This window comes from Neodiprion fabricii, chromosome 3 (genome assembly GCF_021155785.1).
Source record: "Neodiprion fabricii isolate iyNeoFabr1 chromosome 3, iyNeoFabr1.1, whole genome shotgun sequence".
Lineage (NCBI taxonomy): Eukaryota > Metazoa > Arthropoda > Insecta > Hymenoptera > Diprionidae > Neodiprion > Neodiprion fabricii.
Genome location: NC_060241.1, coordinates 7,741,770 through 7,755,139, shown reverse-complemented (window position 1 = coordinate 7,755,139; position 13,370 = coordinate 7,741,770). Strand labels below are relative to the sequence as shown.

Below are 13,370 nucleotides of genomic sequence, written 5' to 3'. Positions count from 1 at the left end.
CGACAAATGCGCATCGAAAACGTTACCAAGCTGCTGGAAGCCTTCGAGATGATCTAAAAAGCGCAAAGTATAGAAATTTCATTGCAAAACACGTCGGCTCACCGAAAAAATCGGGTAAAGGCTTACCTGACTATAAGATTGCGCGAAAGGATGGCCAAGATGTTGATTACGTCTATTGGGATGATCCGAATGAAATTGTAGATCGTCTCCGGCTGCTTATGGCGTCACAGGCTGCAGGCAATACCAGCCATTCCAATGAAATAGTCTCCATTATTGAGGAGTTGCGCGAGGCTGGAATCGTTTATTAGCGGCGGATGAACATAGAATCATCATTTGTTCAGTGACCGTCTAGCGATGTGTATAGACATATTTGGACGACACTCGGAGCGTGGTGGAGTTAAAAAATTTATTCGAGGGCCTCCGGTTGTTGGATTCAAAACCACCACCGATAACCACTACGATATAGACAGCAAACGATTGTGTAATATCGCCGATCCGCAAATGGAAAACGATACCGTTTTTATGAGAGTACTCAACCAAAGTGTACAGTGAGCGAATAATGTGCTCCAGAACGATATCGAGGAGGGAATTCATATCATTGAGGTGAAGATTGCAAATAATGCCGAAGAAATTCACGAGGTTATAAGATCCATGCTTGAAAGTATCAAAAGTTTGAGGAGCGTTTTGAATTTGTTGCGGAAAATCGTTGAAGGCATTGCATGGTCGATAATTAAACTAAATGAAAAAGTCCCAACCATTCCAACGAAATAGTCGCCATCGTTGATGAGTTGCGCGAGGCTGAAATCGTTTATTAGCGGCGTGTAAACATAGAATCATCATTTGTTCAGTGATGAGCATAGACATATTCGGGCGACACTCGGGGTGTGGTGGGGGTAAAAAATTAATTCGAGGGCCTCCGGGTGTTTGATTCAAAACCACCAACGACAATCAGTATGATTTGGACGGTAAACGATTGTGTAACATAGCTGATCCGCAGCACTCCACCGATGCTGTTTCCTTAAAAGTTCTCAATACTGCTTTACAGTCTATGGCTGTGGATATTGTGGATACTTTTCGATGAAATTTTGAGAGTATCGCCCATAATCACAACGAGGAGTTGAAACAGTTACGCATAAATAACAAAATCGTAGAAAAAACGTTGGGTCGCATCAAACATATTGGGGATCAAGCAACACCGGTGCTCGAACAAGCCCGCGGGAATTGGTATCGATTGAGGAACCAGAGTGGTTGAGCGCCAATTCGAAAAATTGAAAGGTGAAGAGTGGAGAACAATGGAGGCTGTAATAGCTGCTGAACTTCACAGACAGGCTCGACGCAACTATCCGCGCCGATTCGTAGATGTACGCGGACTGGATGAGACCGGGCAAGCTGATCTCGTCGATATGACCGCATACAGCCCGCACAACAAGGGATACAAATACCTACTTACAATCATTGATATATTTTCCAAGTACGCGTGGGCGGTACCGATTAAGTCCAAGAGTGGAAAAGATGTTACTGCTGCCATGAAATCTGTACTGACCCAGAGCCGTATACCTACCCATCTACACTTTAATCGAGGCAAAGAATTTTACAACAGCGAATTCAAAGCCCTCGTGAAGCATCACAAAATCAATATGTATTCGACATTGAGCAACTTAAAGGCGTCGATATGCGAACGTTTTAATCGAAAATTGAAAAATGAAATGTGGAAGCGGTTCACTCTCCAAGGATCGTACGAGTGGATTATTATTTTGGCTGATTTAATGAAGTCCTACAACAACACCAGCCATCGCACGATTCGAATGAAACCAGTAGATTTTAGCACGGAGAATGGAAAACAGCTGTACCGTAGCGTGTACAAGCCTCGGCAAATCAAACGAAGTGATCGGGCGCGGAAATTCAGTGTGAACGATCGAGTTCGAATCTGCAAGTACACGAATGTATTCGAAAAAGGCTATACACCCAATTGAACGACTGAAATATTCACCGTGAGTGAGGTGAAAAATACCAATCCACCGACGTACAAACTTACCAATTATCAAGATCATACCATCAAGGGGGGGTTTCTACAAGGAGAAGCTAGGTAAAGTAAAATACCCCGACGGCTATCTTGTGGTGAAAGTATTACGCAAACGGGGCAAACAGATCTACGTGAAGTGGTTGGGTTTGGATAATTCGTACAACAGCTGGATAAATAAAACAGACATGTAACATGATTTGTATGTATTTTCCGTATTACAATAGGAGATTTGAATATACAAATGTTTCCCCACTTGTCTCCTTTGCATACACATGTGCCATACTCTATACTATAAAAATAATGAAAGTAAAAACAATATTAATATCAACGACAAAGACAACGACAACGACAACGACTACGACAACGTCAACAACAACTGCAGCAGCAGCAACAACAAGCAGCAGCAACAATAAGAAGCAGCAACAGCAAGAACAAGCAGCAGCAACAACGAGCAGCAGCAACAGAAAGCAGCAGCAGAAACAAGCGGCAGCGACAACAAGCAGCGGCAACAACAAGCAGCAACAACAACAAGCAGCGAAAACAACAAGCAGCGGCAACAACAAGCAGCGGCAACGACAAGCAGCGGCAACAAAAGGTAGCAGCATTAAGAAGCAGCAGCAAGAACAAGCAGCAGCAACCACAAGCAGCAGCAACAACAAGCGGCGGCAACAACAAGCAGCGTTAACAACAAGCAGCGGCGACAACAAGCAATGGCAACAACAAGCAGCGGGAACAACAAACAGCGGCGACAACAAACATCGGGCACAATAAGCAGCGGCAACAACAAGCAGCAGCCACAACAAGCAGCAGCAACAACAAGCAGCGGCAACAAAAAGCATCGGCAACGACAAGTAGCAGCAACAACAAGCAGCAGCCACAACAAGCGACAACAGCAGTGACAACATGCAGCAGCATCGACATGCAGCAGCAGCGGCAACAACAAGCATCGGCGACAACAAGCAGCAGCAACAACAAGCAGCAGCGATGTCAAGCAGCAGCATAAACAGCAAGCAGTTGCAGCAGCAACGAGAAGCAAAAGCAACAACAAGCAGCAACAACATCAAGCACCAGCAACAACAAGCAGCAGCAACAAAAAGCATCACCAACAACAAGCAGTAGCAACAACAAGCAGCAGCAAAAAAAAGCAAAAGCAACAACAAGCGGCAGCAACAACAAGCAGCAGCAACGACAAGCAGCAGCGATAACAAGCAGCAGCAAAAACAGCAAGCAGCTGCAGCAGCAACAAAAAGCAAAAGCAACAACAAGCAGCAGCAACATCAAGCAGCGGCAACAACAAGCAGCAGCAACAATAAGCATCAGCTACAACAAAAAGCAGCAGCAAAAAGCATCGGCGACAACAAGCAGCTGCAGCAGCAACAACAAGCGACGGCAACAGCAAACAGCAGTCACAACAAGCAGAAGCGACAACGACGAGCAGCGGCAACAACAAGCAGCAGCAGCAACAACACGCAGCAGCTAAAAAAAGCAAAAGCAACAACAAGCAGCAGCAACAACAACCAAAAGCAACAACAAGCAAAAGCGACAACAAGCAGCAGCAAACACAAGCAAAAGCAACAACAAGCAGCAGCAACGACAAGCAAAAGCGACAACAAGCCGCAGCAACAACAAGCAGCAGCGATAACTAGCAGCAGCAGCAACAACAAGCAGCAGCAATAAAAACCAAAGCAACAACAAGCAGAAGCAACAACAAGCCACAGCGACAACAAGCAAAAGCAGCAGCAACAACAAGCAGCAGCGACGACATGCAGCAGTAACTAGAAGCAGAAACAACAAGCTGCAGCAACAACAAGCAGCAGCAAAAAAAAGCAGAAGCAACAACAAGCCACAGCGACAACAAGCAAAAGCACTAACAAGCAGCAGCAACAACAAGCAGCGGCAACAACAAGCAGCAGCGATAACAAGCAGCAGCAAAAACAGGCAGCAACAACAAGCAGCGACAACAAGCAGCAGCCACAACAAGCAGCAGCAGTAACAACAATCAACAGACACGACAAGCAGTAGCAACAATAAGCAGCAGCAGTAAAAAGCATCGGTGACAAAAAGCAGCTGCAGCAGCAACATCAAGCGTCAGCAACAACAAGCAGTAGCAACAACAAGCAGCAGCAGCGAAAAGCAGCGGCAACAACGAGCAGCTGCAGCAGCGACAAAAAGCCAAGGCAACAACAAGCAGCAGCGACAACAAAGAGCGACAACAACAAGTAGCAGCAACAACAAGCAAAAGCAACAACAAGCAGCAGCAACAACAAGCAGCAGCTACAACAAGCAGCAGCCACAACAAGCGGCAGCAACAACTAGCAGCAGCAGTAACAACAAGCAACGTCAACAACAAGCAGTAGCAACAACAAGCAGCAGCAGTAACAACAAGCAACGTCAACAACAAGCAGTAGCAACAACAAGCAGCAGCAGCAAAAACAGCGGCAACAACAAGCAGCTACAGCAGCGACAAAAAGCAGAAGCATCAACAAGCAGCAGCAGAAACAGCAAGCAGCTGCAGCAGCCACAAAAATCGAAAGCAACAACAAGCAGCAGCGACATCAAGCAGCAGCGACAACAAGCAGCAGCAACAACAAGCAGAAGCAACAACAAGCAGCAGCAACAACAAGCAGCAGCAGCAACAAACAGCGACAACAAAAAGCAGCGGCAACAACAAGCATCAGCAGCAACAACAAGCAGCAGCAATAAAAACCAAAGCAACAACAAGCAAAAGCAACAGCAAGCAGCAGCAACAACAAGCAGCAGCAACAACAGGCAGAAGCAACAACAAGCAGCGGCAACAACAAGCAGCAGCGATAACAAGCAGCAGCAAAAACAGGCAGCAACAACAAGCAGCAGCAACAACAAGCAGCGGCAACAACAAGCAGCAGCGATAACAAGCAGCAGCAAAAACAGGCAGCAACAACAAGCAGCGACAACAAGCAGCAGCCACAACAAGCAGCAGCAGTAACAACAATCAACAGACACGACAAGCAGTAGCAACAATAAGCAGCAGCAGTAAAAAGCATCGGTGACAAAAAGCAGCTGCAGCAGCAACATCAAGCGTCAGCAACAACAAGCAGTAGCAACAACAAGCAGCAGCAGCGAAAAGCAGCGGCAACAACGAGCAGCTGCAGCAGCGACAAAAAGCCAAGGCAACAACAAGCAGCAGCGACAACAAAGAGCGACAACAACAAGTAGCAGCAACAACAAGCAAAAGCAACAACAAGCAGCAGCAACAACAAGCAGCAGCTACAACAAGCAGCAGCCACAACAAGCGGCAGCAACAACTAGCAGCAGCAGTAACAACAAGCAACGTCAACAACAAGCAGTAGCAACAACAAGCAGCAGCAGTAACAACAAGCAACGTCAACAACAAGCAGTAGCAACAACAAGCAGCAGCAGCAAAAACAGCGGCAACAACAAGCAGCTACAGCAGCGACAAAAAGCAGAAGCATCAACAAGCAGCAGCAGAAACAGCAAGCAGCTGCAGCAGCCACAAAAATCGAAAGCAACAACAAGCAGCAGCGACATCAAGCAGCAGCGACAACAAGCAGCAGCAACAACAAGCAGAAGCAACAACAAGCAGCAGCAACAACAAGCAGCAGCAGCAACAAACAGCGACAACAAAAAGCAGCGGCAACAACAAGCATCAGCAGCAACAACAAGCAGCAGCAATAAAAACCAAAGCAACAACAAGCAAAAGCAACAGCAAGCAGCAGCAACAACAAGCAGCAGCAACAACAGGCAGAAGCAACAACAAGCAAAAGCAACAACACGCAGCAGCAACAACAAGCAGCAGCAACAACAAGCAGCAGTCACAACAAGCTGCAGCAACAACAAGCAAAAGGAACAACAAGCAGCAGCGACAGCAAGCAAAAGCAACATTCGGCAGCAGCAACAACAAGCAGCAGCAGAAACGGCAAGCAGCTGCAGCAGCAACAAAAAGCGAAAGCAACAACAATCAGTGGCAACAACGAGCAGCGGCAGCAAAAAGCAGCTGCAACAACGAGCAGCTGCAGCAGCGACAAAAAGCGAAGGCAACGACAAGTAGCAGCAGCAACAACAAGCGACAGCAAAATAAAGCAAAAGCAACAACAAGCAGCAGCAACAACAAGCAGTAGCAACAACAAGCAGCAGCAGCGAGAAGCATCCGCGACAACAAGCAGCTGCAGCAGCAACAACAAGCAGCAGCAACAACAAGCAGCAGTCACAATAAGCAGCAGCAACAACAAGCAGCAGCAACAACAGGCAGAAGCAACAACAAGCAAAAGCAACAACACGCAGCAGCAACAACAAGCAGCAGCAACAACAAGCAGCAGTCACAACAAGCTGCAGCAACAACAAGCAGCAGCAGAAACAGCAAGCAGCTGCAGCAGCAACAAAAAGCGAAAGCAACAACAAGCAGTGGCAACAACGAGCAGTGGCAGCAAAAAGCAGCGGCAACAACGAGCAGCTGCAGCAGCGACAAAAAGCGAAGGCAACGACAAGCAGCAGCAGCAACAACAAGCGACAGCAAAATAAAGCAAAAGCAACAACAAGCAGCAGCAACAACAAGCAGTAGCAACAACAAGCAGCAGCAGCGAGAAGCATCCGCGACAACAAGCAGCTGCAGCAGCAACAACAAGCAAAAGCAACAACAAGCAGTGGCAACAACGAGCAGCGGCAGCAAAAAGCAGCGGCAACAACGAGCAGCTGCAGCAGCGACAAAAAGCGAAGGCAACGACAAGCAGCACCAAAATAAAACAAAAGCAACGACAAGCAGCAGCAAAATAAAACAAAAGCAACAACAAGCAGCAGCAACAACAAGCAGCAGCAACAACAAGCAGCAGCAACAGCAGGCAAAAGCAACAACAAGCAGCAGCAACAACAAGCAGCAGTCACAACAAGCAGCAGCAACAACAAGCAGCAGCAACAACAAGCAGCAGTCACAACAAGCAGCAGCAACAACAAGCAGCAGTAACAACAAACAGCGACAATAACAAGCAGCGGCAACAACAAGCAGCAGCAAAAAAAAGCAAAAGCAACAACAAGGAGCAGCAACAACAAGCAAAAGCAACAACAAGCAGTAGCAACAAAAAGCGAAAGCGACAACAAGCAAAAGCAACAACAAGCAGTAGCAATAAATAGCAAAAGCGACAACAAGCAGCAGCAACAACAAGCAGCTGCAGCTGCAACAAAAAGCAAAAGCAACAACAAGCTGCAGCAACAACAAGCAGCAGCAACAACAAGCAGCAGCAGCAGCAACAGCAGCAGCAGCAACAACAAGCAGCAGCAACAACACCAACAACAACAACAACAGCAACAACAACAACAATAACAACAACAACAACAACAAGAACAACAATAATAATAATATGCAATTCACCCATACGATCATTACACATTTTATTTTTTGGAAAACTTTTTCGCATTTTCATTAAACATTTTTTTGTTTTCAGAAAACTTATTTTAGTTTTCCGAAAACTTTTTCTCGTTTTCTGAAAACTTTTTACGAGAAAAACGAATGAAAATGAATAATTTCCCAATATATTGATAATAAATAAATAAATAAATAAATAAATAAATAAATAAATAAATGTTCAGTATATGAATTCACATCTTCAAATTCAGTCAATATCGTTCCCGCACGATGGCGGATCGCCCGAGGCGTCAAACGTAAATATTCACAATAATTCTACGTCTACAGTTTCATCCTATTGGGGGGCTGGGCAAACCCCAAGGTAGGGTGTCGGTCTGTCCAGGTATCAATTGCCGCTTGTCATCTTGCCAACTCAGAGCCAATTTTTTTTTGTACGATCGTGTCGATTACTTCATGTTTCTTACTTCGTATCAAACACTGGGGGAGGGTCAACTCCTGGTAAGCCATCAGACAGCGCTTATAATCATCAAACGTGATGCTATTTACCGAAGAATTTTTCACACCCTTGGCGCGCTCACTCACTTTTTCCCCATCCCCGCCCATCGTAGTAAATGTGTACAGCTTTGCTCGCAGTCCCACAAACTCTGTCATAATTTTACCATTATTTTCATCCTTCATTAGCCCTAGTCGTTTCTTGTTTCTAAGCGGAATTCCATACGCATTGTCGGACGGATAGTCAGAGGTATCAAACATTGTATCCACATCACGTTTGATGATATCGTAGATGTTCGATACGTTGAATTGATAAATAAGGCTGTCTGTGTCGGTATACAACAATTTGACCTCGCTGTTTGAAAAGTCTGATTTGACATAATTATAGTGGAAATCGTAAAGAACGATTTCTGACAGATCTAGAATCGATGTACCGACGTAAATAGGTTTAGCGAAGCGAACTTTGACACGATTCATTTCAATGATAACCACATCAGCGCCTAATCGGTGCAGCTGTGAAAGTTTGCCCGGGCAATAAGCGCTCTCGCACCACCTCTTCCCTCCCATTTTGTGACCAATTTTACATCTTTATGATTTCGCACATTCTCCATAGTCTTGCCGAACACCGCGTTATTCATGAGTTTGTAAAATTTTTTCTCAAGTTCATTCCTACACCGTTTGCGCATGTCCGTGTTGAGAGTGATGTAAGGCTCGAGCCATGGAGATTGTGCAAACTTTAAAACTTTGTGCACTTTCGTTACTTTCAATCCTAAACTAAAACACTGCTTCAAATTTCTATAGTGCAATATATACTTTGTTTTGGGGTGGAGGGTGGTCGCGAGTTTGGCGTTTTTACTACCTGGAGGAGTAAAATGCTCGGGACAAAGAGGCAAGTCTTTGTGATCCTCGTGGAGTTCTACAGGATAGTCCAAATCTACCTCCAGAAAGTAACCGATCGGCGAATCGTCCGGATGGTTTGTTATATTGATGTGCTGATACTCCCACTCGAACGAGCCGATTGGTGAATGCACGCTTATAGCTGCTCCGTACAGGTTATTCACGTCAAAATACGTGAGATACGATTTCGCTTTGTTTGGATCAAAATCTGTTCCCATGAATCTATTATTGGCCCGAGCGTGTCGATTAGAACATTGCGCTACGCCGCCTCGAATGGTTCTTTCAATAAATAACACCATTCCAAGGTTGTCTAAAAGTCGCAAAGTTACATTGGTATGCTTGAGCATCGCGTCAAAAGTAAGTCCCGGTGCAGTGTAGTAGTGCAACGGATCTAAATCATATGTTTTGAAGCAGCTAGCGCGGAAATTTTGGAAAATATCGGCAAGCAAAAGAACATCGGTCTTTAAATATAAATCTGAATAGCCGCCCAATGACTCTAAATGAAATCCCCCCCAAACATTTTTAGCGTGCTCGTGATCAGTATCTGAAATATTTGCATCGCAGAGGTGCGAGTAGAAATGCTTCTTTGCAGGTAATCGCGGTTCATCGAGTTTCCCCCAACAATCGACGTATTCATGGGGAAAAACGCCTTTGCGGGTCATCAAACTGAACTGAGTCGGATTATTATAAAATTTACGCGTTATGGGCTTGTCTGCGTCATTCAAATATTTGGAAAGTTTATCGATGCTGCTAGCCATAAATCGAAACGAATCGATGAATCTCAAGTGCATCATCGTCCCATCAACGCGTTTCGTGAAGGATATATATTTTTCCCTATTTATGGGTAGCGGGGAATTTCACCGGGAAAAGTTGACGCGAGGGATTTTATTAAAAAATGAGAATCGTAACCGGACAAATTGTGGAAAACTATTGGAATTGTGTGCGTCTCTCTGAAATTCAAATTACACCGATTATGAGCAGAACCACGATATTTACCCGTGAAGTGACAGTGGTCGTGACACTTTTTCTCCTAAGGGGTAAACGGCTTTTCGCAAATGTAGCAATTCTTTGCGCGCATGTGACGATCGTGTTGCACTTGGGTAAGAGACTCCATCGGAATTATGTTTTTGACGCGTGACCCTACTTTAATCGATAAATCTTCAAGCTGCTGCATGAACCAATCTATGCAATCAACGCCACGTTTACTGTGGAACTCCGATAAAGTCTCATCGTACGCGCAATGCACATAGTACGCTACACTGTGCGGGATATGCTTTTGAAATTCACGTGTTTTACGGGTTGAAACGTGATTTTGGAATTCGTCAATCGGTATAAACTCTAATATGCATTCGAGATCGTCGTAAACGACAAACGGGACGGTACCCTTGTTCTGAAAAATTGAAAATACTAAATCTTTCGACTCGGGAAATTCCATGCGTACTTTATTTAGCATAATACAATCTTGCCGATGATTGTCGTGGGCATGTTTCACACTAAAGTGACACAAATCTGTCGCATAAAAACAGTTGACCATTGTGATCAGACAATTGTTTGCTCACCAATCGTGAAAGATCTTTAATCCAAGCAAAGTGGAATCTTGGTGTTAACTCGCGAGCCATATCATTTTCTGGATTACTCTCAACCATCAGAAGATGAATCGTGTCAAAATTCGCGGTACTCAAATGATCGCTCAAATAAATTGGCACGATGACGCTGTTATTTGATTTTGCATGATGTGAAAAAGTTTGAGATTCTATCCCATATACATTGATTCGCAAATTATTCAATCTCTCAAGCTTTTTCACATCATGTAGAGTAGCAGGGAATTCGATACCTGTACAGTCCAACTCGAAGATAAAGCGGCGATAATGGCTAGTCCCATCGGTGTGGGTGTTGGTCGGGTGGCGTGCTGCAGTGATGGACCAAAGAAGACATCTTTCATCTTTGTTTTTCACATTGACCACCGCTTTCTTCCGCTGGATTGTACGAGCGTGATTGTGTGCTGAATTTGCAGTTTCGCACCTATGCTCGTTCTCGGTCGCTTGGAAACATCACGCAGCAATTGGAGATTTTCCATTCCAACGTCAATCCAGTGCTGGAAGATGTCGTCATTCTCCTGCTGGGGATGCAGCTCGCACAACAAATCGTGCGCGTTTTCCATCGTTTTGACGATATATGAGTATGTTTCAGCGGCCATGACTTTAAGGCTGATATTTGCAGAACTTTGACGAACTTTTAACTTGCACGTATCGTGTAAGACTGATGAGTCTGCATCGGATGCGTTGAGTCAATATATGCAGATAGATCGTGAGAATTTGGGAGAGTGGTAGTGAAAGGTCCAAGCTTGGTACCCCCACTCGCCATCCAGTCGATTAGCACAAAAGAATGTATTCGAAGTATGTTCAAAACATTATTTTCGCCCTGAGGGCAAACAGGGTTGCAGTCGTTGAACGTTTTCCAGCGCACAATCATACGTCGGGACGTATCTTATTCCTCGTTGATCTGACGAGACTAGATCCAATCGGCTTCGCGTTCATCGTCATCTGGTTCGTTGTCCGACAAGAATGCGATCACCTCATTTTCCCATTTTTGAAAATGCAGGATTAACGTTTTGTCCTGAACATATATCCTGTGCAGTCTGTGCGGTTGCACACGAGCTCTCCGGACACATTCAACGAGCCGCCGAAGATCTTGTAGCGAAAACTCTGAAGGTCTATCAAAAACGAATATTCTTAGCTCATTTGGCTCAGTTATTTGCATATCAAATATTGTATCTGCGATGTCTGTTATGTCGACTATGGCATTAAAATATGTATCGTATACACCGTCTCCGATATCCAGACATCGGACCATTTCCGCTAATAGAGTCTTAACATGATAACTGCTATTGTAATTAATTATAAGTCTTACTCGATACATTTCTATTTCTACAATTGTACGTATTCCAGGGCGCTGACCCTTTTCTCCCCTGCTGACTACCTTAACGTAGTCATCACCTGATTCGGGTAGTTTCATGTTTTATATACAGTACTCTAAATCATTGCGTAGAGTAATGTTAATGCCTTGTGAATTTCTTGTTTTATGAGACAAGGAAATGTTCCTGAAAATCGAAGTGTTTGAATTAGTAAGGTTTCAAAGTTTGTTTGTAGTTATTTCTTTTCTTTCTTCCCCCAATTCTTCCATGTGAACTATTATGATTTTTCCATCTACAAGTATTTTTGCATTATTATTGTCCAATACCTTAATCAGCTTATGTCGGCCGCTGTGTTGACCTGCCAGTTTGTTTTTCAGCGGTTCCTTTAAAAGAAATACAAAATCACCCACTTGTAACTGTACGGGTTTTATTATTTTATCGTAATATATCTATATTTTTGTTTGGCTTGTGCCAGATTTTATCAAGCGTGGGTTTGTAGTTTCCGTAACTTAGTACATAGAGAAGGTAAGTATTCTTCACATGTTTTGTCAGTTGTCGGTTCTAAAGTCGCATAGCTAGACGGAGTTCTTGCCTCATGTCCAAAGACTAGTTCATATGGGGAGTATCTCGTACCTTCGTGAACGCTGGTGTTGTATGAGAACATAGCTACATCTAACCATTCATCTCAATCAGATTTTTCAGTTACATACTGCTTTAGTTATCCCGCCAGTACATAATGTGATCGCTCTATGAATCCGTTAGACTGGGGGTGGAATGCGGTAGTTCTAATTTGTGTTATTTTAAATGTTTTAGCAAGCGTCTTTATCAGTGAGCTAGTCAAATTGGCTTCCCGGTCTGATGGAATATCTCTAGGCGCTCCGTATACACGTGTGAACTTTTTGACTAGAGCATCAGCTATGTCTATTGAATTTGTTTCCTTAAGAGGTAAAGCTAAAGAATACTTTGTCAAAAGGTTTGCATGGTTTGTATGTACTCGGTTCTGTTTTTTGTTACAGGTTACGGACCTACGATATCCATGGAAACTTTCTCAACAGCCATATCTGGTGTGTCGGTGATGTTCATTGGTTGTTTGTGTTTTATACAAGTGAGTCTTTTAGTCGCGCACTCTAAGCATTTTTCAATGTTATCTTGTAATTGTCTTTTCATATTAGACCAAATATATTATCGTCTGATTCTATGATAAGTTTTGGTTACAACCTGATGACTTCCTATCTCGGATTTGTGGTATTCCACAATAATTTCTAACCTTTGTCCATCAGGTGGAATTTGAATAAGGTCTTTGTATATAGTCAATATACACAGGCTGTCCCTTAGTATGGCTTTTATTCTCCTGAGGATTTCGTTCCATCAGATATTATCAATCGAGGGGTGAACCGCAAGAGAGATATTTGGTGTACAAAGGATGGGAAATATCGGGAGATGTTGGGAGATATTGGAAAATATTGGTAAATATTGGAAAATGCTGGGAGATATCGGGAGATGTTAGGTGATATAGGAATATGTCGGGAGATATTGGGAGATATGAGGGAAATATTGGTTGCCGGGAGTTTTAAAATCTATCAACAGATGTCGTTAGGAGATGGCTCGGGAGACGGAGGTACCGGAGAGTTATTAAAAATATAATAAATAAAAATATTCAAGTATAGCATGATAATGAAAAACGTTAA

At 43.8% G+C, this 13,370-nt stretch overlaps 1 pseudogene; it reads left to right on the top strand.

Moving 5' to 3' along the window:
- The first annotated feature begins 1,292 nt into the window (after nt 1-1,292).
- On the top strand, nt 1,293-12,977 carry LOC124177487 (annotated as a pseudogene).
- Nucleotides 12,978-13,370: the final 393 nt, after the last annotated feature.